Genomic DNA, 27,518 nt, shown 5'->3' with positions numbered 1-27,518 from the left:
TAAATTAAAAAAAGAGAAGTCAGAATATCAGGTTTCATGTGAAATCTCTGTATTCTTAAATGTTAGCTACAATCATTTTACTGGTGTGGGCTGAACCATCCCTGTCTGGGTTGGCGCCTCCCCCAGGTGTTTGAGGATAGTACGGGGTGCCCTCTTCTGGCTGCTCTCAGCCCCCACCGCCTCCAGCCCAGCTGCCCCTGCTCAGTTAGTGGAACCTGTGGGCAACTGCAAGAGAAAGACAAGGTGGAACCAGCCAGAATGTGGGAGTCCCTGGTGCAGTTAGGAAGGCTCGCACTCAGTGCTGGATAGTAAGAGAAACCTGTGGAACCTCAGCCCTCCCATCCCCTTCCCTGCTTCCCTCTTCTTTGTAGTACTTATCTCCTTAGTTTATCGCAATTTACTTATTTTGCTGGTCTCTCCCTTCTAGAATGTTAACTCTGAGACGGCAGGGAGTTTTCACTAATTTTTGTTCACTGTTGTATTCCCAGTGCTTCACATACAGTGGACACTGAAAGCTTTGTGGAATGCATGAATGACTCTGGGACATTAGGGATTGTTCAGGTCACAAGACAGCCAATGAGGCTGTATGGGCTTCCTGTGCCTAAACCCGCAGCCCCTGCCTCATCTTCTGGTGGAGGTTTTTGGCTTAGAGCCTGTGGCTGCTACACAGGAACTTAGCATCAGCCCTGGGGCTGGAGGCCAAGAGAGAAGAGCGGGGACTCTCGGCCCTGGGTAGAAATGCAACAGCTTTTGACGAGGGAAGGACGCTGGCACTTTCCACCCATCCGGTGAGTCCAAGAAACAAGAGGAGGGGAATCAAATCACGCTGGAGGGGGAGGGCGCCAAGGGCTGCCCAGGAAGGACTTGGTCTGAGGCTACGTGGTACCCCCGGGGCTCCCTTTCAGCCAGGCCAGGTGCAGCTGGAAGGGCCTTACTGACATCTCAGATCAGCTGTTCGGGCTTCCGGAGGCCTGGGCAGGGTGCCGGAGGGGTGCAGGAATAGGAATGGGGCTGCTGCCAAGCTGGACTGCTTTCCGCTGAATGGTGGCCCGGAACAGGAACAATGGTGAGGAAGGGATGCAGCTCCCACACTGCTTGGGAGGCTGAATTTGCTGGGAAATCAGAAGTAAGGGCAGGCAGGCTGAGCACCTGCTGGCTAGTGCTTTGGGGTCCTCGGAAGTCGCTGCTGGCAGGAGTGGGGGAGGAGGAGCATGAGTCCACTGAGCAGTCCCGGGTGGCTTACCCCTCCCCTAGCCAGGGAGGCTGTCAATCTCCCCCACCAAGATGGGCCTCCCAGAGGGTGATGCTCTTGGGAGGCAGGGGCTTACCACCCTTCAGGATCTCCTCCTGCCCCCTCCCTTCTTTGAACCAGTTGCCTTCCTTGGTTCTCTTCCCAGACTGACCAGAATATTGTACTTCTATTTTGACCCATCACTTGAACGCTTCAGGCCTTAGTTTCCCCATTTGCTAAATGGGGACAATAATAGAGTCTACTTCTCAGGGTTGTTTTGAGGATTAGATGAGAGCCCACAAGGAAAGCACACAGCATGGTACCTGGCACATAGTAGGCACTCAGGAAGTAGTTACTATAAACCTTAGGGAGAGTGGTTTCCCAAGTGCCGGGCAGGATGGCAGGAATATTGCTTTGCCTTTCACCTGACAGCATTTCTCAATGTTCAGTGTATGAAAGAACCACAGCGAGAATCTGATGCAATGCGGGTTCCCAGACGCCACCCTGAGTAATTCTGGTTCAGTGGGTCTGGCTGTCCTGGGAACCTGCTCTTGATCGCTGCCCCGTGGTGATTCTATCAGGCCAGTTCTGAGGCTGGTGGTCTCTGTTTCACTTTGACAACTGCTGATTGAGCGTCGCTTTTACATGAGCGGGTTCTGCAGTGAATGCTAAACACATTTGTCATCTGTGCAAAATGCCTGGCTCATGGCGACTTAATCTCTCGCTGACATAGAAGGCCGATAGAGGCAATCGGCGGCAACTTAGATTGGCAGCTGTTACGCAAATTGGAGGCCTGAAGAGCAATTTTCTGGCAATCTCAAGATTAGCTATTAATATGTATTAACAGACTGTAAAGGATTCATGGAATTTCACAGTAACTGAACTATGAATTGAGAGGTACCCAAAGAGGTCCATTTATTTCTTACTCAAGCAGCACGTTTCAACAATACCCCATTTCTCCATTCCAAAGGCATGCATGAGCCATGCTCTGGGCCTTTCGTTTCTGCATGTTGTATGCTTTCAGTGAGAGGAAGTCTGGTCTTCCCCCAAGAGGAGAGGTGGAGCTAGTTCTGCAGACGGGGCTCCAAAGCCCTCCTCCCATCCCTGCCTGGAAGACACCCTCTTTCTCTCCCCAGCAACCACCACCACCAAGCCTGGGGCCCCAACGGAGCCATTTCCACCACCTTTACCTGCACCCCTTTGCCTCAAGCTGCTCCATCCTTATCATAGTTCATGTCACTATGAACAATGTGAGCTCAACTCATGTCCCTCCCTCCAGGGCAGCTGGGATTAAGGCCCAGCTATCAGTGTCCCAGGCACTTGGTGCCCAATACTTGCAGAATTCAGAAAAGGGTGATTAGCTTTGTGGCAACACATTAACATCTTTGTAGAGTACTAAGAAGATTTTGTTTATCACTTCACTGCCTTTTTCCTCTTTCAAGAAGGACGGCCCATTTGTAATCACAGTGAAAGTGAAACAGGAAGACCATCGTGGAGTGCTAGGGGGACAAGCACATCTAAATCCATCAGCTGTTTACTGAGGAAGTTACACATCTCTGCGGCTTCTTAGGCCATGGCCAAGGACATGAAGATACAGATATCCAGGAACAGAGTCAGACACGAAGGCAGGGACGTAGACTTGGGGCCCAGAGGTGAATAAGACACCCTCAATTGCATGACATCAAAGGTATTAATATTCTTCTGCCTGTAGAGCTTTCAAATGATTTTACATCTCAGAGTCCTTAGAATCCAGAACTTCAGAGTTACAAAATACCCTCTGATTTTCAGATGGCAAAACTGAGGCCCAGCGATGAGAGCTCACCCACCCATTCCCAGGAAGCAGCAGAGCAAATCCTGGAACCCAAGTATGTCTTTCTGTTGTGCTGCTGGACTGCAGAGCAAAAAGAGGGATTTTCTCCTTCTATCCACCCAGCAGCCCTTGTTGGAGGTGCAGGGATGGATTCCAGGGCAGAGCGAGGGGGCAGGGAGTGTCATCTGTGTGGTGCCATAACATTGCTGTGAAATAAAAAAAACATCTTTGCTACCTTCCATCAACCTCAGAGGAGTATTTTGGCAACACATATAGATTTACAATCAATGGAAATTATAAAACTAAAAAGACGTGAGTGACCCATTTTGTTATCCAGAATAGGGAACGTGGGATAGGTCCCCTTGGGCTGGCCTGATTTCAGAGCTCATTAAAGGAAAGTGAGGCAAGAACTGGGAAGTTTTTGCATTTTTTTTTTTAAAGGCTGGTGACCCTACTGAAACTAACTGGTAGAAACTAAATACATTGATTTCAGGATACAATTTTTACAGAAAATCAGTGTCTCCCTGATCTCATTCAATAAATACTGAACAAAAATGGAGAGTATTTGCTTTGAAGGAACAAAGGTTTACTCTCCCTAGGATGTCTGGGACTCTGCGGAGATGAGCAAGCTCGTCAGCACAGGCTGGAGATCAGACTCTGGAGTCAGACAGACCAACCTGGATGTAAAATTTGGCAAGGGCCCTGACCAGCCCCATGATCCGGGGTCAGTCAGATTCACTCTCCTGGCCTCAGTCTCCTCATCAGTAAAGTGAGGGCTGATGAGAGCACCAACCTCACTGGCTTTTATGAGGTTTAAAGGGATAAAGTCTGCAAAGAACTTAATGTGTCACTTGACCCACAGGTGCTCTTAATGGACAAGCAATTAATATTCACAGTTAAAAGTTTTTTTTCTCATGAAAAAAATAGACTTCTTTACTATGTGGCTGTTTCCATCAAGGGGCAGCAGAGCAGAGTGGTTCAGAATACAAGCTCTGCAGCCAGACAGCCTGGGCTTAAAATCTGGCTCTAGCACTGACTGGCTGTGGACCTTGGGCAAGTTACTTAATCTGAGACTCAGCATTCTCATCTGTAAAATGAGGATGACGATGCTACAGACCTCCTGTGGTTATAGATGATGGTGAGAATAGCTGACTGTATGCCTCTTGCACAGAAGAATACCCTGGCCAAGAGAAGTCACTCTACCTTCTAGAAATTCAGGCCAATGTGGTAATGAAAAGATGAGGACACCTTTCCCAACTAGAATTTTACCCTAAGCTGCTGACAAGGAGGGAGAGTGGCTGATGTCACTTTCCTTTCACTTTCTCTTCCTGCCCTGGTTGGAGCCCCAAAACTGATGAGTTCACGGTGTTCCAGGCAGAGAGGGAGAGAATGCTCAGGCCTGCTCTTGCCTGCACCCGCTGCCTGGGCTCCTCTGGCATGCACAGGCATTGGTTCCCAACCTCCCGCTGACAGCGTCTGCCACCTGCAGGTCCCACTTTGCCCTGGATGAGCTTTGGACTGGTCAGCTCGCCCCTCACCCCTGCCCAGCAGGCTGTCGACCTCCCGGCCCGACCCTCCATCTTCAGGAGCGACCCTGCAACCTGGTGGCAGCTCCATCCTTGGCCTGAATCAGTCCGATGACTGCCAGTCATGCAACCAGGCCCCAGCCTGCGGCGCTGGGGGAGCCCAGTTTGAAGCAATATATGATTTCAGGGAGAAAGCACATATTCTAATAGGGATGAGGAACAGAAAATATGGCAATGCAGTGTGGCAGGTGGAGTGTAATTTAGTGGCCAAGAGAAGATGCTGGTGTCAGATTCTCAGATCTGGCACCTACTAGCTATGAGGTCTGGGCTTTCTCCTAAAGCCTGTATTTCCTCACTGTAAAATGGGCCAAACAGTACCCCCTGCTTCAAAGGTGGCTGTAAAGTTCAGATGAGAGGAGGGAGTTGCATGCGCCCCTGCAGGTGAGCGCTCAGGAAATGCCTCATTGCATCATGGGGCGGGTGTGAGGATGAAGTCAGGAAGGCCAGACCAGGCCCTTGCCTGGGTGTGTGTTTAGTTCATGTTCCCTGCTTTCATTAAGCACAGGTGCCATGGACACATGGCACAGGAGTGCCGTTCCAGCTTGGGAGAGCAGGGAATGATTTTCCCAAGAAAGGAGTATTCATGCAAAGCCCACAGAGGAGAAGGAGTGAGCTGGCGCCGAAGGCCATCTAAGAGGGGATGGGGCGGGGGAACAGGGAGTGAGGCCTTGAGGAGACAGAGAGCAGGGCACCTCTGTGAACCTCGAAGCCGGTCGGGAAGGGGAAGGGCTGCATGGCTGTCCCTGCACAGGCTTTATGCCCAAAATGACAGGACAGGCCGGTCTGCTGAAGAGGGATGAGCCCGTGGGGCCTGGAAAGGCTGTAGCGTCCCCCAACCAGGGCCTTCCAGAAAGGAAGCATAGCAGACATAATCACACCGGTCCAGCAGGGCGGGACGCTGGGATCCTTTTTTATACACTAAGTGGCATTCTCTGAGCCAAAGCAAAGAACAGAAAGGTTCAAAAAAGCAAGTGGGGTCGGGGCCTGGGGGGTGGGTTTTCATGAACGAATCTGCTTCCTGTGGCAACGGATGCCTTCCAAGGGAGGCCCCTTGGCTTCAGGGAACAAAGGCCCCCAGTGACAGCTGGGGACAGGCCACCCAGCCTTCCCGGGGGACAGCCTCAGCCCTCCCTTTCTGCCTGGCTCATCTTTCACCTCCCCATGCCCAGCACATTCTTAGGCCAGGCCCTCCCTGCAAAACTGCCTGGTGGGGGATTCTCCCTCCTCTATTTCTGTTCTGTTCTTTTGAAAAACATCAAAACCACAGTCTCTCAAGAGGAGTCAGAAATACCACCACTCTGTGTCTTCCTCCACCGCCCCGAGGAAGGCACTGGACAAAAGGGTCAATGTGAGATCTGGAATGAAACAGATCTAGAAGGTTCTAGATCAACTGATCATTCACTAACTAATCTATGACCCCAAGGTGGCCAGAGAAGGGAAAACTACAAACTCACCTGCAGGGCTCTGTGATGGGTCAGGCATCCCACCAAGCACTTGACAGTCACCATCTCAGTTAATCCTCACAATAATCCCAAAAGTGATATCCCCAACTTACAAATGAGTCAACTGAGGCTCAGAGGGCTTGAATGCATGTCCCAAGGCTCAGGCCTTGCAAGTGGTGAGGCCCAGGTTCCACCCTGGCTGTCCTGTTCTGAAGTTCATGTCTTTGGCCCCCAAGTCCCGATGACCTCCCGTGTGACTTCAGACATTCCCATGGGGGATGGCAAAGGCTGATCCACAGCCAAGATCTACGTGGCTTCTGGGTACAGGGAAGCCCCTTGGGCAATGATTATTGAACTCAATTCTTAGTCGGGAAGTTCTGATTAACTTCCTTTCCTTAAAGTTGTTATGGAGTTTTAAAATTCCCATAACTAATTGCTTAGGCAGAATATCCCATAAAGATCATCTATAAATTGTGTTAAAGGAAAATCACATTTTATTCTCAAAGATACTCCTGGTCTCAGTTGTATAAGTCACAGGCTGAGGTTTGGCCTTCTTGAGCCCTGAAGCCATATTTGGTTTCTATCAAGACTCACAGTGAAGATGCTTCAGGCAGTCAAAGGACGCATTTCTCCTAAGCTTTCAAAAATCAGATTTTCAGGGCAGTTTACACATGACTTCTAGTACACCTACAGCGCTGTGTGGGGGACTGAAAGGGACTCGAAGGAGTCTCTTTCACGGACACCTGGATGGAGTTCAGAACTGAACCACCTTCTCAAAGGGCTACTCTAAGACCCCCCACTCGACCAACTCTGGGCAAATCAGTTCACAGGCCAGACTCACAGAGGGCCAGGTGGGCTTCCCGAGGCGCACGTGCAGTGGGACCCAGCCCGCCAGCCCACCGCTGCATCTCTGAGGCTTTGCTACAGCTCAGTCAGCCTGGGGTGCTCTTCAAACTGGGCCAGAATCCAGGAGGGCAGGGCATTTTCTCTGAATGTTATAGGAACTTCTAACCAGAAACATCTGGAAATACATGGGACTCTGCCGGATGCCTCTGGGTAAATCTCCAGCTCAGCCAGGCCAGGCATTCTCTGTCCGAGCCTGTGAGCCACTGGTCTCTTTCTTATCATCACCCCTACAAAATGGCCCTCCCCCACCTTCCTTCTCGCTTCTCTTCTCTCTTCTTCCTTTCTTTTCCTTCCACGGAACAGGCCACACGCAGGGCAGTGAACGTCCTGTTCCTTCTGCATGGAATGCTCTTGCCCCAGACTCTGTAGGTGCACAGCGATGGCCATCTTGCAGGGGAACTTTGGGGAAGGGAGGATTTATAGCAGAGGCGAGAAGCACGCTCTCACCTTCCCATTGGACGTTCTCCATGGAATGTCCCACAAGAACCTCAATCTCGGAATGTCTGAGAGGGGTCACTGCCCTCTTCCTGTGTCCCATCTCAGGGAATAGCACCGCTGTCTGCTCAGGTTCCCTGCCAGGTACCTAGGCACCCACTTCCCACAGCCTGGCCACAACCCCCCATCCTGGCAACCCTGGTACCAACCACATCCCCTCGAGCCTGGACTGCTGCTGACAATCCCCTAGTTTCTGGGCTCCAAGCCTGGGTCCCTCCAGACCAAAACAGAGGCTGCGACCACGGCTCTAACTCCGCTGTTCTTGTGCTTTACACCCACGACGAGTCCCCACTGTCTTCCACGGAAAGTGCAGATGCCTGAGCGTGGCACACAGCGTCTGCATCCTGGCGCCTGCCAGCCCCTCAGGCTCTGTCTCTCAGCAGCCCTGCCCCATGCAGGGCACTGGACCCCTGTGATTTCTCCAGAAGCGCCGCGCTTTCTTGCACCTAAGGGACCTACCCAGGAGGGAGTCCCCTGCCCCCAAGTCTCTCTAGATTTGTTCACCCCTCTCTTCCTGCTAACTGTGGGGCTTTCAGACCTCACCATATTCCTCACTTCCTCTAAGATGATGTCTCTGATGGCCCAGCCCCGCCACCAGGCTTGGATCAGTCAGGTATCCCCTTTTCCTGGTGCTTCGCCAGTGATCTAGGCTCATCTCTCTTAGAGACCATGGTATTATTTTTACCATTATTGCTGTTATCATTCATAGCACAGCCACCAGTACCACCAGAAGAGCTAATATACTTTGAGTTCCAGGTGCCAAGCATCGTGCTGAGCTCTTATATAATCACATTTAGTTCTTCTATCGCTCCTACAAGGTAGAGACATACTATATTCCTATTTTATACATGAGGCACCTGAGGCCCAGAGAGGTGGTCATTTAAGTCACAAAGCTAGCCGGTGGTGGAGCCAGGATTTGAACCCAGGCAATTGGACTCTGCAGCTTACTCTCTTCTCACAACATACTGTAACTGTCTCTTTACCCATTGGACCCCTAGCTCTGCTCCCTGAAGTTCAGGACTGTTGCCTTGCTCATCCTGGAATCCCCCGTGTTTAGTACCAGGCCGGCCCCCAGAGCAGGAGCTCAAAAAGTGTTTGTAGAACAGAAGCAAACCTGGCGATTTTGCAGTTTGCCCTGATGAGGGCATGTGGTGCCCAGCAGGATTCACATAAACAACACGATGATGATACAGAATCACTGTGCTATTTATCAGACAAACGCAGGGCCCCACCCTTGTTTAAGCACTCCAAATCCTCCTCCTCTGGATCTCCATATTATATGTCTTTTGTCTGTGTTCTCTTGCTTTTACTTTGCCATCAAGCTCCCAAGAAGCAGAGCAGCAGTTCTCACAAATCCTCCTCATCCCAGGGCATGTAACTGAGTGCCTACCAGGAAAGGCTGTTGGTGGCTGACTCGGTATCCCATGGGGTGAAGGGTGGAATGAACCACAGGGCGATAACCCCAGCTCCTCATTCCTCCCCATGGCAAAGTAAGAAACACGGGTCTGGAGTATCGCAGGCCACCCCGTTTTCCACCTGTGACTGTGTTCATCACTAGGGGAGGGAGCAACAGCAGGCACTTGGCTTCAGATCCGAAGGTCCAGTCCTGCCCTTGTTAGCTGCACAACCTCGGGCAAGCCGACCTCTCTGAGCCCCAGTTTCTGCAACTATAAAACGGGCCCAGGGTGAGATTGAAATGAATGACATTCACCTCGTGCCTACACAGGGCCCGGCACTGCTGGTCCTTCAGGAGGGATCTTGCCCCCCTAATCCTGAGGCCAATCATCTTTCTGATGAATTTGGGGGCTGAATTTTCCTCAAGCAGCTCTGTATCTCCGACTATCTCAAGGTAGTTGGATTTAAATTTTTTAAAAAAGAAAAACAAACAGAAAAGCACATCCACTTCTGCAGAGAAGCATGGGCTGGGCCTGAGCAACCACCTCCCTGTGCCCCTCTGGCATCAGTGCTGACCGGGTACCTCTCGATAAGTAGTTCTGTTGGCAGGAGCTGGCCCGCCCGGCCTTCCCTGCTGTTTATCTCACAGCTACTGGCCCAGGGAAGCCCTGTTGCCTTCTTCAGAGGAAGAGTGCCCAGTCAAAAGCTACAGAGATTGCTGCTTGTGGCAGGGAGGAGGCATGAGCCCACGTTCCTGGGCAGCCCCCACAGGCACGCATTTTCGCCAGGGCTGGGCCATGGGGGTGTGGCAGCCATCAAGGCATCGTCAGAAGGCCCAAAGCTCCCCCCGCCCAGCTGGTTTTTCAAAGAAACCAGACCCATCACCCAGCTCCTCCTGCCTTACAGTGTCAAAAGCAGGGTTCCCCTCCTCAGAGGCAGGATAGATAAGATCAGTGCAGCCAACCAATTTCCCTGGGTTTAAACCCATGGGGGTTTGAATGTGGTTCTGCCACCTACTTAGCTGTGTGATCCTAGGCAAGTTACTTCACCTCTCTGTGCCTTAACTTCCTTATCTATAAGGTGGGGATAGTATTACGTTGATGCAAAAGTAATTGCAGTTTTACCATTAATTTTTTTTTTTTTTTTTGAGGTGGAGTCTCGCTCTGTCACCCAGGCTAGGTGGGGGTGGTGGCGTGATCTCCGCTTACTGCAAGCTCTGCCTCCCGGGTTCATGCCATTCTCCTGCCTCAGCCTCCCAAGTAGATGGGACTACAGGCACCTGCCCCCATGCCTGGCTAATTTTGTTTTGTATTTTTAGTAGAGAGGGGTTTCATTGTGTTAGCCAGGATGGTCTCGATCTGACCTCGTGATTCGCCCGCCTCAGCCTCCCAAAGTGCTAGGATTACAGGCGTGAGCCACCGCGCCCGGCCACCATTACTTTTAATGACAAGAACCACAATTACTTTTGCACCGACCTAAGAGAAGTACCAACTTCACAGAATATGCAAAGCATTCAGAAGAATACTTGAAACACAGTGTGTGTCAAAGTGTTGGCTGCGATTCCCAACAACTGACCCTGATTCAAGGGTTCCATCATGCAGCCTTGGGAGGGAGGGTTGAACACAGGGGAACTTGCTGGGTTTAAAGATGCCCGCAGAATCAGGCAAGGCCCTTTCTTGACACCCACAGTCACAGTGTTACTGCCTCCCACAAAAGCCTTATAAATGTCCCCTTTCCTCTTCCTTCCATGCCATGGGGGAATCTTGGTTCTACTCCAAGGTCTTTTCCCTGTGGGATCTGGAAAGCTAGACTCCAGATTTTGCATCTAGCAAAAAACAGTCTGGCCTCATAGCTACATTCAAGGTATGTCTTACCTATGTCATCTTCCAGTTAAATAACCCAACGGCAGAACAGCATTGTGGGAAGAGGACACACCCCGGAGACAAGGTGCATGGGTGAAATCCCAGTCCGTGACCTTGCACACATCACCTCACTGGTCTGGGCCTCAGTTTCCCCTTCTCTCATAGGCCTGGTCATACCTGCTACACAAGGGTGTGCAGCAAAGATGAAGTGAGACGATGCGTGTCAAGTTCAAAGCACAGGGCTGACGCCCTCTTTGTGGACTACATGTTAGAAAATAAGTGCTTAAAAAAATACTTAATACTTAGTTCCAGAAAGAAAGCTTCCAATTCCGATGTCACTGCAAAATCAGTCCCCATTTGTTTTGCCATCTGGTCTCATCAGTGATTAGGAAGCTGGGGAGGAGGATGCCAAAAAGAATCTGGAGACAGGGGGTATCAATAGATGACGTCAGCACCTGGGTGCGGCAAATGCCCCGGTGACAGCAACACCAGTCGGATACCTGACTGAGCTCAGGTTTGGATATGGACACTTGGACACGAGGGACATTTGGTGGCTAAGCCCCAAAAAGTGTTTTATTACCTAGTGTTGTGTATGACAGGCACTCCCGCCTGTTACTTCACCCTTAGACCCTTAGAGGGGGGGTTGGGGAAGGGAGAGGAGATGTGAGGAGACTCAGAGATAGGGCAAGAAGGTCTATTTCAAATGTAATGAAAGGTGAATTTTTAAAAAGTAAGTAAAATCCATTGATTTAGCTTTCAGGCCACCTATAAATGTCCCTGGGGTCAAAATGTACGAAAACAGGTCTAGCTTTTCCGCCAGGACCTTGTCAAAGGCTGGGGAGGCCCTTAGGGAAATGAGGATCACCGCTTTCATCTTTCCGAGGCACCCACGTCTTTGGGAGAAGCCTTGCTGGGGTCTGGCTTATGGCACATAGACCAACAGAGGACAGGCTCCTGGCACAGCCTGGTCCACGCCGGCAAAGCTCACGAACCCCAGGGGCCCCAGCCACCACAGGGCATGGCCACAACCTGCCACCTCCTGCGTCTGAGCCGCTGATGCTGAGGTGCACCCAAATAAAACCGACCACCAGCAGCGCAGTCCTCTTTCCTGGAGGGAGCGGGCGTAGCGTGGAGATGGCTGCAGTTTCTCCTGCCCTAGGCCAGAGGGGAGGATGTTGGGGTGAACCTTCTGCCATCACTGCTGATTCCCCCAAAACGCCACCAAAGGTCAATCTGCTGGGCTGCCAGCCCCTGGGGCTGGCTCATCTGTCTCATTCACAGCTCTATTCCCAGTGCCCAGTACATTGGGGATTAAACATTATATAGTAGACAAAGGTACCTTGAAGGAGGCCACAGTTGCGTTGGTGCAAAACCACATTTTCGAATCATGACACTGATGGACATTGTGCCAGGGAAGGAAGGGAACTAAAAATAGGAAGCCTTTACTTGGTGCTGGAAACTGGACACATTACATCCCGAATCCTTTCAACCCTGAGAGGTGGACACGCTCAGCTCCAACTTACAGATGTGAACGCTGAGGCCCACAGAGGCTGAGTCGTGGTCCCGAGTCTCAGGGCTGGCAGGGAGGGGTGCAGGGCTTTACACCCAGTTTGCTGACTCTCCTATTACAAAATGTGGCCTCAGAGCCACAGCCCTCAAGCCCATTTTCAGAACGGGGATACCAGGTTCTCCCCTCTTCTCCTCTTGATCCCCCCAAAATAAAACCGAGAGAAGCCTTAGAGGTCTGTTTTCATACTTCCAGCCCAAGCAGGACTTACTCTCTTAGACAGCCAGCCCCCTGCAGAGCCTGGAGGAGGATGGCATCTCTTCGGCGCACTTGTTTCCGCTTTGGTTTGCTTATGGATTGAACTGCCTGTTTAGTTTGCTGGTGGGAGTGTCCCTGTGTGGGCTGCCCTTGTTTTCCAGGGTCAGGGCAGCTGTGCCGGGTGATAGATACATTCACCCTCCATGCCTCTAAGCCATGCTGTGTACAGTAAGTTAGCGCTCCAATGAGGGTTCTGGTCAGTCTGGGTTCTCTGGCTTGGAATGATGCAGGAGACAGCCACTGTCAAGGCACACAGATAAACAAGATGAAATGGAGCCGGCAGCCAGGACTGGCCTGAGGAAGACAGCTCGTAAGTGGAGCGCAGACAGCAAACGTCCAGGAAGCAGGACAGCTGCAGCTGTCCAGGGCAGAAGGTAAGATGAGCATCCTCGCCCCGGCTTTGACATTGAGGCAGCTGCAGTTAACTACCTCACAGCTGGGACCAGGGAGCTGTGGGGAACAGAATTTTCTGGCAGTTGCAACCCAGGAGTCTTGTAGAGCCCTTCCGGGGAACTGCTGCACCTTCCGCCCACTCCAAGTTGTCCTTGGATTCAACCTGGCCACTCCATTCCTAGATATGAACAGCGTGGGTGAGCAGAAGCCATTCCTCTCCCCATTTCTTCCCCAAGCAGACGATAAAAGGAGCGAGGATGTTACATCCTGGACTTGGGACTTTTCATATGCCATTCCCTCCACCTAGAATGTCCTCTCACCTTCCCATTCTGTCCTTTCAAGACCCAACCAAATGTCTCCTCCTCTGGGCCCATCACTGGGCCAGCCATGCCACACTGTGCCACCTGCATCCGAGATACCACTTCATCATACTGTGTCACAGGAGGCTATTTCACACCCATCCGGGCCCATCATGGGCTCCCGGTGTCTCTAGCCCCTCCCTCACACCTAGCATGGCAGGAGTTCAGTGAACAGTTGTCAGGTGAACACGTGTATCAGTGGCTAACATTTATTGTGTCCTTGCTAAGTGTCAGGCCCCACATCAAAGGTTTTGTGTGGATTATCTCAGGGACAATCCTTATGACAACCCTCTGTGGCAAAAGCCACTCTTCTCCCATTTCATACAAGAGGCCGTGTGAACAGAGAGGTTAAGTAATTGCTCTCAGGTCACACAGTGAGTGGCAGAGGCAGGATGCCAACCCAGGTCGGGTGGTTCCTCCGGAACAAGCGAAGGCATGGTGGAGGAAGCAGCAGGGAGCTTTCAGAGTCGACTGGAAGCAAACCAGTGAGTACAAGGCCCTAGAGGGAGGCCCCGGTGCTGTGTCTGTTTTCAGCGTGGCTCTGCTGTCAGCTGACACCAGCCAGTCTGACAGGTCAGAGGACGAGGGTGCCTGCCTGCCCGACCAGTGTAATGCCACTTAGAGCCCCAAGTCCTGGGACAGGTGAGATCAGGAAACAGAAAGTGCAAAACCATCCCTGACACCAACCAGCAACCAGACACGCACGGCCAGAGAAGGAGGCCCTGCCCTCCCACCTGGTGGACCCTGCTCACCAGGGTCTCCCCCGTACAGATGGCCAGTGCTGCTCCTCCTCTTCATCTTTCTAAACCCAGCCTACTCTCCGTAGACCTCTGCCCCAGCGCCATCGAGCTCCCCCTCAACTCGCAAGCACACGGCACTTCACTAGGCCGCCGTCTGCACACTGTATGATTCTGCACACCCACTTCTCACTTCTCCAGCAAGGTTCAAGTTGCGAGAAGACAATACACTAGACCTTACACTGTTTCTATCACTCACGGCACCTACGACAGGCATCCTTCCATGTTCCTGCCCTGATGCTGTCTGTCTGAAATGCCTGGATCTCAAAGTCGGAGGGCAGGTGCTTATTAAAATGCAGATTCCTAGGCCCTGCTCCCAGAGACCCAGTCTGGGCCCAGGAATCTGCATTCTTCACAAACCATTTGGGTGAACTGTCTGCAAAGAAACACTGCTTGAATCCTCAGTACTTAATGACTGGCTCACAATCATCCTCTACACAATTTGCCAGGTCCCCTGTCTTCTCACTAGAGTGTCAGGACAATTGATAAGATGGTCAGGACAGGAAGCACGATTTCACAGGGGAGGAAGCTGAAGGTCACAGAGAAGCTTGCTCAAGGGAACAGAGTATGTGGGGCAGGAGGTCAGTCTCCCCTAGTCTGTCGGTTATTCTGGCCGTGTGTCTGCTTCTGTCAGCTCATCTTGGTCTCTGTGGTTTTTCTGTCTCTTTTATTTCTTGCTTGCTGTTATCCTTAAAACAATTATAGAAACTAATGGTAATAATTAGAGGAAAACAATAACAGGAAAATAAAATTCCCCTAAATTCTCATTAACCAGAGGTCATTATTATCCCTGTTTTGATGTTTTCCCAGCTTTTTGGGGTAAGTTTTAATTAGTATTATACTGTTTTTTGTAAGTCACATTTCTCCATCTGACAATTAACCAGCACGACATCGCTCTAACTGACTCTTGACTCTGGAAGAAAGATACTGGCCATCTACCTTCCTTCCCCTTTCTCTTCATCTCCACACCCATGTCTGCCTTCCTCAGTGGCTTCTTTTTATCCTCTCCCCTCTGCTTTCCAAGGAGTCTAAGAGCTGGTGGGACCCAGGACGGCAGGGGCCCAGGAGGGTAGGGTGGGAGCAAGCCTTCCCGGGTAGGGTTAGGACTACAGGAGGATCAAGGTCCTCAGTTCAGGACTTCAAGGGTCCCCAGTGTTTTCTTGAGTCAAATCAGTGGGACAAGAGCACATCATGGCCAGTGAAGAACAGGAGCCGGCACTTTCCACGGGGCCCCTGTGAAACACAGTTGGGAACTCTGAAATTCATCCTAACCTCAGACAGATGGGTGGCTCCTGTCTGAAATTCCTCCTCCAACTCCTGTCTTTTTAAAAAAGACAACTCACAGCTTTTTTTTTTGTTTTTTTTTTTTTTTTGTTTTTTTTAAGAAGAATTTGGAGTTGAAGATGGTCTGATCATTTCAGATGTTTCTCCATAGAACACAAAACGCTGGGTGCTAAGTGTGTGCACAGACTGTGGGTGCGTCCAAATTTCTGTTTCCTTTCTTCTGAAATCCATCGTGCTCCTCCGGGCTTTGCTTGACATTAGCCACAGCTATGGGGAAGTTTTAAGGTCAAGCCCGAAGAGACCTGCCAATCAGTTCCTGCTCAAGACTTCTGAATGGCGACTGATTACCATCCCTAATTGTTTCTAAAGGAACCACTTACCCAATTAAAGCTGCAGCCCATGAAAGGGAAAGAAGTGAAGACTCTCTTGATGTAGAGCTGTGAGAAATTGCAGCTATTCTTATTATTACTATTACTGCTGACATTGTTTTTAAAATCATGCTATGTCCAGAGGGCGTCAACTCTTTCAACACTGGATTTTATCCCCAGACATGCCAGAAGGCACAGCTGTGCCTGGATCCTCGTCTCCCACTGTGTCTGCCTCATTTCTAACTTGCTTGCCAGGCTTGGCTAAGATGTCCTTTCCTTGGAGGGACTTTCCTGAGTAGCTTAGGGTCCCTGTTCTCGGTTCTGTGACCGTCTCCTTATCCTCCCACCAGCCCATAAGCTTCCTGTGCTCAAGGAGCTCATCTGCCATTTTCATGGTTGTGTCCCCAGCACCTAGAACACTGCTTGGGGCATAGTAGATACTCAATAAACACCTGTTGAATGACTGAAAGGGAATGGGGAAATGAAGCATTTCCTCCTTGGGCTCTGAGTGTAGACTCCTGTCTATATTCAATTATAAAATCACTTGATAACTCATTTATTCAGTAAACATTTAGGAACACCTACCATGTGCTGGGTGGTGGACTGGTTAGTCCAGTCTTATCATTTCCACTCTACCAATGCCCAAAACACTACTCCAAGGTGTGGCGAATGTGCTTCCCCACAGCCCTGCTACCTGGGGCCTGCCCACTCCCATCAGCCTTCCTGCTGGCCCCATAGCCACAGTCTGTGCTGGGATTTGAGGAGTAAATTTCTCTTTGCATTGGCGTAACTTCAGCACCTGAGCAGATGGCCAACTTCCCTGGCTCTGTTGTATATTCTTGGCTAGATTAACACATTAATTGCTCCTCCAAGGGCTGAATAGGATGAGCTGGGAGCAAGGTTTGGCCCTAAAGGATCTTGAATGTAGGCCCCTGAGGGGTGCAACACAAAATTTAACCAATCAAGACTTAGGGACTTCCAGGGATTGGGAAATTACATTATTAGAACCACTCCCTTCTAGAAGGTTCTAATAATGTAACTTGCCATTGTCATGAGTGCACCATCATTCGGGGTGGGGGTGGATGGCCAAATAAATGTCTATTTCCTTTTGGATCCCTAGAGATCCACTTGTTCACAATTACACTGGTAAACTAAGGCAGCCTGGTGGACCAGACAAAAATGCCAGGTGGGTATAATCATCCTTTGTCATGATAGTGACCAGTCCCAGGCATGTCCCTAATAGCCTCCTTACTCTATCCACCAATATCTGCCCTACATCCTACCTTTCAGGGCCCTGAATTCTGCAAGAAAGATGAGATTGTTCAGATATATCAGATCTTGCTAATGGGCTCCTTAGGCAGTGTATTCTAATCACATATACAACCACATTGAAGCCCAGTTAAAATGTGTATGTCGGGGATATTTTTGAGGAATTACACTCTAATGTCTCAGCCCTACAGCACGTTTTGATGCAGCTCAAATCCTGGCACACCCTGTCCCAGTCTATTACACCTATAGACCAGCTTGGCCGTTTCCAGAAAACGCCATCCTGAAGCAGGTTGTTGAGCTTCTCTGTCTTCGGGGAGAGGAGGGAAGGAAGATGCACATGGCCTCCTCGGTCCACCTCCCAGTGCTCCATGATCACTGGGATTTCCCTGCTCGTTCTATGGAAAGAGTCTAGTTTTAGTTTGTGGTACCAGGTACCAATTCCAGGCCTCTGGTTTACACCACAGCCTTTTAATTACAGGCCGCTTAGTTTTTCATTTTAATTCAGCTGCCTTGTTTTTCTCTTTGAATATGCTCAATGGCAGATCCAGTGTCTGCTTCAAGTGTGGACTCTGCACCGGGGTATGTACCAATATGGACTTCACCGGCCAGCAAGACCACCCCAAACCCAATTTTGACAAGGTCTGTCAGAAAATGAAAAGGACAAAAATTACCTTTGAACTCTGAAGCTAGGCCTGAAGCAAAGAATTAAAGAGTCTCTGATTACATATTTCACTAAGGATTCTCGATGAGATGCTTAGAACCCCTTATGAAATATGCAATATTTCTTTCTGCTGCCTCTCTGTTGTCTTCTCTGACCTCTGTCAACAGAGGCTTGGCTCAGGCCTGTTCACCACAGGCCTTGTTCTTGCCAATCCTGCTTCACTGGCTCAAGAGATGGACACAAAGGGATTGATGATGTCAAGACTGAAGAGCCCTGTGGTCTAGCCACATCTTCATTAATCAAGACAGCAGAGGCAAAGCAGCTGGAAAGATCATCCATACACGGCTCCTACTGGCCCTTGGGAGCCACGGTGACTGCCCTACCTTGTCTTGGTTGAGTCTGGTGAGTGGTGAACCTTCATCCTGAGTGGGTTGGCCTGGGGCTGTGAGACCCACTGCCCACTCTCCAAGAAAACCAATTCCTGGTGTGTAAAGGGTGATAAGAATTGGCCCAAAGGAACTCTAGGGTTGGAAGCTAGGCTCCACCACACAAGAGCTGTGTGCCCCTGAGTCAGGGGCTTAGAACTTGTCTGAGTCGTGAGACTTATTTAAGTGGAGAAGTGACACCCACTTCTCATGATTGTAAGTATTAGGTGAGAAAACAACCACGGCTGGGAGGAGACACAGGGGAAGCATGTTCAGAATTTAAAAAAAAAAAAAAAAAAATTAACAGCTTTATTGAGGTATCATGTACAGTTTTGAATTTGAAAGGAACCTGAGAACTGTTTAATTGAATTTAGAGCTGGGAAAACTGAGACCCCGAGAGGTGAACTGACTCACTCGAGGTCATGAGCCCATATAGGACGAGGCTGGGCTGAAGAGCCAGGTCTTCACTGCCGTTTTCCTGTTTCAGCACCACAGCCTCAGGCTCATCTAGAAAATGGTCATCTTTAATTCATAAAGGAAGGCAAAGAAACAGAAACAACCTGAAGTGTTGACACGAACACAATGCTTGCTATGCTAATGGCTGCACAGCTACCATCATTTCATCCTTTGCCATTTCATGAGGAAAGAACCATTATCATCCACACGTGCAGATAAGGAAATTGAGAGTCAGAAAGCTGGGAATGTGCTCAAAGTCAAGTGGCTACAAAATGGGGGTGGTGGACTTAGAAAAGTCCATACCAGAACTGGGACTCACAAGGCTAACACTCTACCACCCACTTCCAGCCCTAAAGCATCAAGATACACCGGGGAGAATTCCACTGCTGGGCTGCCGCTCACACAGGCTTGCCAGATTTAGCAAAGAAAATACAGAACGCTCGTTAAATCGGAGTTGCAGACCATTTTAGCAGGAGTATGTCCCTATATCACGTGGGATATACATATACTGTAAAATCACTCACTGTCTATCTGAAATTCAATATCAACAGGGGGGTGTCTTGTATTTTATCAGTCCATCTTACTCTAACATGTTGTATTATTTGACCACAGCTGATCTCAAACGCTCTGTAAGGCAACTGCAGCTCCACTGGTGGAGGGAAAGACTAAGAGAGTCCTCCAGCAACCGTGCTGGGCAAGGAGCGGCCCAGGAAGCCCACGGTGAGGCCTCAGAGGTGCAGAGGGGAGGCCTGAGGACAAGTTTCTCTGCCTGCCGGGACCCTTGCTGCTGCTCCTAACCCTGTGGGAACAAATGCTTCCACCTGCCAAGAGCTCCCTAGGTAGCAACACGGGCAGAAAACCACCCAGAAGTCTCCCCTTTAAAAAAGAAAAGTGGTGGTGAAATGTACACAACACAAAATGTACCGTCTTCTCCTTCCGGTTCCGTGGCATTCAGCACACTGCCACAGTTGTGCAACCATCACCAACCGATCTCCAGAACCTTTTCATCTTCCCTACGGATTCTCCATACCCATCAAACACGAACTCCCCGTTCCCTCCCCCAGCTCCTCGTAGCCATCATCCTGAGGCATCCTGACTCCTCCGAGTGCTGTCATCGTCCAGTATTTGTCCTTCTGTGTCTGGCTTCTTTCAATTAACATAATGCCCTTCTCACCACTTGAAGGCCACTACTTTCTCTCTTTGGGACTACTTCAGTAGCCCTTTAACTACTCACCACACTACTGCTCTTTTCCCTATAATCTGTTTTCAACAGAGCAGCTAAAGTGATTATTTTAAAATGTCACATCATGTCAAACTCTCCCTATAAACCTCCAAGAGCTCTCCTTCAACTCAAATTTACATAATTGCCTATAATGCCTTATATGTTCAACTATATACATATACACTTACCACCATGTCTGTGAAATGTCTTTCTCCTACTTCCCCAGTATGAACCCTCAAGGTTCATCCACACAGCTTGTGTCAAAATTTCATTCCTTTTTAACACTGAACAGAATTCGTGTTATATAGGAACCGTTTTTCTCTGAGAAGAGGTCAGAAAACGCCCAGTCCAATCGCTTGGTCTTCCGGGTGCTAAAGGGACACGACAGAGCCCCTTTCCAGGGAGGGCCACTTAGGGTCACAGTAATTAGGGGTACCTGGCCAGGGTGATCAAGGCGGCCTGTCACCCCAGAGTCTGATTTGGGTACCACGTCTTGGCTAACCCAACTCTTACCACCTCCCAGGGGCATGTCTTTCTATGCCAAAGACCCTATAAAGATGCCAGAGGCAGATATATGGGGCACTCCATGGAGGTTTTATTTTTGCTCTAACAATAAAACTAAAACAGGAAGTGATTTATCGGAGTGAGTGTCGGGAAAGGGGAGAGCAAATTCCCACTTCACTGCAGGCCACAGATCGAACAAGCCTTCAGGGTTAGGGGTGGTGCAGGCAGAGGCCTGGGGCAGACGCATGGCACCCCAGATGCCCATCTCACCCTAGAGACCGTAAGACTGTGGCATGTGGTCCCCCGTCGGGCTAATGATACCCACAGGGTGAGGCCAGGACTTCGTCAAACATGCAGCCGCATCCCCAGCATACAGGAGGTCTCATGAGAGACAGTTGCGGGGGTACCACGGCGGTACTCAGCAGACCAAGCCCTGGTTGGATGGGTGTGTCGGTACATTTGTCATCGGGATTTGGATAATGGAATTCAAATGGATTAAAAAGATGATTATCAAAAAATTAAAAAAAGAAATAAATAAGGGAGAGTCAGATAAGCCGCAGTTTGTTTTCTCTGGGGAGAGGCCCACAGGCCACTTTCTAGGGGGTGCTGGGGTCCTGGAGTGGGCAGGCACTCTCTCCTCCCAAGCCCCCAGCTTCCAAGGGGCCGAACCCCACAGCGGCGTTGAGCTGGGGATGAGTATTTCATTTACTGAGGACTTGGGGTTTTTAAAGTCAAGTGCATGTGTTTAACACAACTATGCATTGGCTCCCTCAGAAAATACGGCCCCATTATGCAGCCGAGCTCCAGGGTCCCAGCTCAGTTCCACTTCAACACCAGTCCCTCATGCAGGCTGGGATAGGCTGGGTCTGGGCTTTTACAGAAGGAAAAAATGAAGGGCAGAGGGTGAAAGAGGGTCAGAGAGGAAGGAATGCGGGGAGGCATGGACCAGTGGCTTGCAGCAGTCACCTCCCGGGCAAGACAGGCTGCTGGCCTCACGGTCCCCGGGGAAGGCAAGAGAACCAACGCTGCTTGAGAACTCACTGTCTGAGGCCCCCTGGTCTGAGCTAGTGCCTTCCATTCATCTTGGAGTCCTGGCTCTGTTGTGCATGTACTTGCTGTGTGATCCCAGGCAAGTGGGCAGCCTCTCTGTTTTCTCATCAGCGATTGTGAGACAGGAATGAGTTAAAACAAAGGGCTCACAGCAGTATTAGGGATATCATGAGCATTAAGTGCGGTCCTTGAGGGGCCCAGCTGCCCCTGTTGTCATTGTTGTTAACACTGCTGACTGCTACCACGACTCCCAGGGGAGGTGATACTACCCTCACACCACAGATCAAGAAACTGAGGTACAGGGCCAGAGGCAAGACTCAGCCAGGCATGTCAGGCTCCTGTCGGGCTAAGCCGGTCTGACAGGGCACGCCAGCACTGCCCCTCTGCGAACTGAGGGACAAAGGCCAAGAAAGTCATTAGCCTTCCCCTAGACACACAGCAGCCTTCCCGTAGGACACGTGGGTTTGTCTGTGCAGGTTTGAAATCCTTAGGAAGTGACACTGATGAGCGTTCTGGAAAGCTGCAATCCCCGTCTCAGGCTCACAAAGGTCTTGGCTCACTTTGATGATGCTTCACTGCCAGGGTCTTTGAGAAAAGCTCCCCTCACCTCCCGCCAGGTATCAGCAGGAAACAGAAAGATGATCTGCAGGCGAGTGGGGCCTTGTTTTCTTTGGACACTCTTTTCACAAAGACTCCAGACAGAAAGGCTGGAAGAGAGAACCATGCCACAGGAAGGAACAGGTGTCAAGCTATGTCCACCAGAGCCCATCCTCTTCCACAAGCAGAAACGATGACGTGTCAGAAATAAAACTCATCCTCACCATTTCTGAACGTGTGCAATTCATCCACTTCACAGAGGCACTTACGCTGTGTTTCAGAAAACCAATCTACCTCATCTAAGTACTGCAGTTCAGTCAATATCCAAAATATACTAAAAACCATGGTTAGGGCAGTGCTGAGTTTGGGCATCACACTTAAAATTTTGTGCTTCCTGGTAGCCAAGGTATAAAGAGAAATATGATGGGTTATAAAAACTTTTACCTCTGATGCAGTTGAAAACACACAAAATTGGCCAGGCATGGTGGCTCGCATCTGTAATTCCAGCACTTTGGAAGGCTGAGGCGGGCAGATGGCTTAGCCCAGGAATTCAAGAACAGCCCAGGCAACAATGGTGAAATCTCATCTACACACACATACACTTAGCTGAGTGTAGTAGTGTGCGCCAGTAGTCCCAGCTACTCCAGGACTGAGGGGAGCAGACGGTTTTGGCCTGGAAGGTCGAGGCTGCAGTGAGCTATGACTGCATCACTGCACGCCAGCCTGGGTGACAGAGCAAGACCCTGTCTCAAAAACACCCCCCAAAACCAAACAGACAAACAACAACAAACCCACACAGAATTTAGAGGTGGGACGTGGATCTGAGCTTAAACTCCGCCACTTGCAGACAGTGTGAGCTCAGGCAATACCTTAACCTCTAATTTCCTTGTTTATTAAACAGTCTCAGTCATATCTCAGAATACTGAGGGAATCGCCTAAGCCATGTATGTGGCAGTGCTTTGAAAATTATACAGAAATCTGACTTATCATGAAGTATTTATAATAGTTCTTTCAGTGAAATGATCTATTTTTTTTTCTATGCTGGTTGTGTTCTCTCTGAGGTGGCTCTGAAAACATTTGCTCACGTAACTCCTGACACCAGGGATGCTGTACAATAGGAAGGACAGCAGTCACACCCCATTTTGAGCACTCACTCTCTATCAGGCGCAGGGGTACACTCGCCTGAGTTTGAATGAGCTGAGCACACTGTCTAACCCAAGGCACCTTCACAGACATTCCGGGACAGAAATACCATTAGTGTTTCTATTTTGCAGAAGAGGAAACTGAGGCACAGAGATACATGAACCGATCTGACTCTCTTTCCCATAAAGGTGGCACAGAAGGTCAGAGACAGTGAGCCCGTAGAGCACTGGACCCACGTGGGACTGAAGGCTCCAGGTTGAAGGCACCATTCTGAAGTAGCTCTGGCATGAGTGTGTGTGTGTGTGTGTGTGTGTGTGTGTGTGTGTGTGTGAGAGAGAGAGAGAGAGAGACAGAAAGAGAGACACAGAGATATGCCCCAGCAGAGACTTAAGGGCTCAGAGAGCACCAGGGACCCACAGTCCTACTCCTTAAGTCTGTGATGCCTGATGAGATGGGGGTGGGGATGGGGCCAGGCCCAAACCCAGCTTCTGGCTCTAGGGTTTGCTCTTGCATTAAATCCCCCTTGGTTTCAGCACCACAGGGTGGTGTTTCTGTCTTTTGTAAGCAAACATTTCTCAGGGAAGACTTGAGTCTTCCTTTAGTAAAACCAAGGAAGCCAGCTTAGCCGAAGACCAGCCCTGGCCCTGGACCAAATGCTGCAGGGCACATGAGATGGTGTCTCCTCCCTTCCCGCATCCACAACCTCTCAACCTTGCTCCTCTGAGCCCCAGAATTCCAGGCTCACTAAGAGAAGTGAGCAGCGTCCATAAGACATGCTGTCGTTTTAAAAGTCCCAAAGCAGCAGCGACTGGTCCACAGCAGACGACATTTCCTGTTTGTGTGAACTTGTTTTGTTTTTTTTCAAATTAGATTTCTACTCACTGATCCTCTCCATTTTTTTTTTTTTTTCCTTTTTTAAAATTGAATAGCAGATCAAAAGAAAAGCAACGGAAAGCTCGTGGTGTTCCTCTGCCTCAAAGGCCAAACGTCTGTGGACTTTTTGTCTTGGCTGCCGACCGCAGCACGTAACACTGTTTGAAATTTGCAGCTGTGACCATTCATCTTCAGGGGACAGGGGTGGTAGGTGGCCGTGATCCTGGGGAGACCCCGGGAGACCCTCCCAGCGCATGAGTGAGCGTGGCTGCCGTCCAGCCCTAGGTCCCCTCTTCCTGGATGAGGAAATACCGTGTGGGGTCTGGAATGGGAGGCTGCATGCAGCCCTCAGGTGGAAGACACAACACCAAGCGCCTTGGACGCCGTAAGTCCCGGCCCTGCCTCTCACGATCGTGAGGCTGTGGGCAGCTCCTCAGCCTTCCTCAATTCCAGCTTCTTCATCTGTAAAAAGGGAAAATCCTGGTACCCCGCTGCATAGGATTGAGGATAAAATCAGACCCTGCAGGTAAAATGCTTGGCACACAGTAGGCTCTCAAGACATGGCAGCTGATGCCAGAGTCGGGGGGCTGTCCTGCCCCCAGAGGAGCGTTTCAGGAGGAAGCTTGCTTCCTGGGGCTCCATCTGGATGCCGCCAGCAATGTTTACGGAACTAGACAAGTCCACTTGTGCAATTTACAAAAAGCAACATGTTTACAAGCCCCTCCATAGCTTTGGATCTAAAGGTGGAGAAGCGCCTGGACAGCAGCGTTAGTCTGGAGAGAGGGAATCCTTCTCAGGAGCCATGGAGCAGGGACCCATTCCTGAACCATTCCCACTTTTCCTCCAGGAAATGGGTGCAAGACAAGGAAAGCCATGGCCTGGACTGTCATGTAGAAGCAGCTGGGACGCAGTGTTCCCTGGGGCATCTGGGGACAGTGGTGTCTGTAACTGTCCCCTGGCCATGGGGTGCAACCCCCACCACCCCTCCCTGAGTGCCCAGGGCCAATCCATCTTCCATGCCACAGCCAGGGCTGGCTGGCCATGCCCAAACTCCTCATTCTGAAGAATACTGAAAATAAACAAGGGGTCCCAGCTAAAAGGGGGTGTTTATAACTTGAAAAATGCTGATACGCCAGCCAGCCATTTGCCCCGAAGTAGGTGATAGCTAGAGCAGCATTTCTTAGAATTAAAAAAAGACTATGAATAGATAGTTATGCTGTGTCTGCAGTCAGGGCCCCCCAGTTAACGGCAGGAAGCCTATGTTTCTGTCGGACTGCAGCCCGCGCCCTGTGTGCATGTGCCTGTGCACGAGACAGACACAGTGAGGTGGGCAAGGGGAGCGTGGGTGGATGGTGTGTTGACTTCCAGAACTTTGGATCTCAGGTGGTCACCTAGAAATCCAATTGGTGGGAAAGAACATGATTTCCTACTTGTAAGCCAACATGGTGTTGCTTCATGCAAGCCCCTTATCTAGAAAGAGATGCTGGGTGTCACTATGAAGGGACATGGGGACTCCAGAACTCAACCCTGGTACACTGAGCATGCATTCAAGCTGGGGAGGCAAGAGCTGTCAGCCTAGAAGACAGTACGTTGCAGAATATCTGCTTCTGGGCGTCACCATTCTGGAGCCATAGCTGCCAAGGCAGAGTCCTGGGGGCAACGCTTGCAGCCCAGCCCTCACCCAGCAAGAGAGGGAAGGAAGAGGCTGGGTTTACTGGGCCCCATTCTGTATCCTCAACCTAAGTGGCTGTTGATACTCCAAAGGAGAAATGTATTGGGGTTCCACGCACCCTGGAAAGTCAGAGAACCTTCCCTAACAGAAGCTCCCTTCCTGCAATTTATTATTTAAGCCTTCAGTAACTTCTGCCTTCCTCCTCAAGAGCCTCCCTTGTCTTGTTTAATTTAGACCTGGGTAGTAATGAGGACTGTGTCGACTCCACTCTCATCCACAGGATTGCAATTTTTCATTAAGGAGTTCCTGGGAGACTGGCCACGTTCACTCTCTCAAGCATCGCATCTGCCTGCTTGTCGCAGTCTTCAGGCTGGCTGGCTAAATGACAGTCCTGGGTGGCAGGGAGGAGACGCCCCCAATTTCAGTTCTAAAGTAGGAGTGATTGCTTACCTGTATGGGGGGCCTGGGGAACTACAAACAATTGCCACTCCTGAAAGGGACTGCAGGTGGCAGGGAGTGTTTTGAAAATATTCATTTTCTAGAAATTCATTCTTCATTAGTAACACATGGCAAGGCAGTGTGATACGGAGAAAGAGCCCAGGCAGCTCGCTTACCGGCTGAGTGATGCCGGGCTGGCCACACAATCCTTGTCAGCCTCAGTCTCCGTATCTAAGCAGTAGGGATTCAAACGAAATCCCGTCCTCACCTGGTGGTTGTGCAACGGCAATGGAACAACATGTGTGAATGGTAGAGAAGCAGGAGGTCAAGCCAGTAAAGAGCCAAGATTCTGGAGTCCAACTCCCTGGGTTCAAATCCCAGTTCTGCCACTGACGGACTGTGTGACTTCAGGCAAATCACAAAATCCCTCTGTGCTACAGCCGTCTCATCTGTCAAATGGGGGTGACAAGTGGAACTACTTCAAGGGGCTGTCATGAGAATTTAGTGACAGAAGGGGCATCTCGTGACTGGTAACGTGCCTTTCATATAGTAAGTGCTCAATAAAGATGGGCCCAGGAGTGTGGCTGCTGCTGAATGCAACCCACGCTGGCACGTGGGAGGGGCTCCATCAACAACTCCTGATTCTGTATCTGGGCTACTGTCCTATTGTCCTTTATCTTTATTTATTAATTAATTTATTTATTTTGAGACAGAGTCTCACTCTGTCACCCAGGCTGGAATGCAGTGGCGCGATCTCGCTCACTGCAACCTCTGCCTCACAAGTTCAAGCGATTCTCCTGCCTCAGCCTCCAGAGTAGCTGGGACTACAGGTGCCTGCCACCGCACTGGCTAGTTTGTGTATTTTTAGTAAAGACGGGGTTTCACCATATTGGCTAGGTTGGTCTTGAACTCCTGACCTTGTGATCTGTCCGCCTCAGTCTCCCAAAGTGCTGGGATTACAGGCGTGAGACACAGTGCCCAGCCTATTGGCCTTTATTGAGGCCTGACTTCCTGGCACTTATGACCATCCTCGGAAAATGACTAAAAAAAACTCCCTGAAGCCTGGAGTCACGCAATTCAGAAAGAGATACCATGGAGACCTACTGAAGGAAGCGCTGGTCTAAGTCCTTTCCCTCTCAAAATGGTCTTGGGGCAGTTAAATAGAGAATTCCTTCATTCACTTTCCCATCTTCCTTAATAACTGAAAATCCCTGTGGCTGGAAGAATCACCTCCCCCTCTTCCCGCATCCAAGATGTCCACATCCTAACCTGCAGAAGTTGTGAATATGTTATGTTACATGGCAAGGGGGAATCAAGGTAGCAGATGGAATTAAGGCTGCTAATCATCTGACCACAAAATAAAAAGATTAGCCTGGATTATGTGGGTGGGTCCTGTGTAATCTGTAATCACAAGGGTCCTTTAAACGTGGAAGAGGAAGGCAGGGGATTCAGTGA

At 50.2% G+C, this 27,518-nt stretch overlaps 1 protein-coding gene and 1 long non-coding RNA gene across 3 annotated transcripts in view; one reads left to right on the top strand and one right to left on the bottom strand.

The window, feature by feature from the left end:
- Positions 1-27,518, bottom strand: part of CHST11 (carbohydrate sulfotransferase 11) — a 311,298-nt gene that overhangs the window by 16,427 nt on the left and 267,353 nt on the right.
- LOC114670935 (uncharacterized) lies at positions 649-3,286 on the top strand. The gene is made up of 3 exons (XR_003720782.2): positions 649-788; positions 2,674-2,918; positions 3,020-3,286. It is a non-coding gene; the product is annotated as an uncharacterized LOC114670935 (long non-coding RNA).

This window comes from Macaca mulatta, chromosome 11 (genome assembly GCF_049350105.2).
Source record: "Macaca mulatta isolate MMU2019108-1 chromosome 11, T2T-MMU8v2.0, whole genome shotgun sequence".
Lineage (NCBI taxonomy): Eukaryota > Metazoa > Chordata > Mammalia > Primates > Cercopithecidae > Macaca > Macaca mulatta.
Note: the sequence above shows the minus strand (reverse complement) of the source record. Positions and strands in the feature narration are given on the sequence as shown.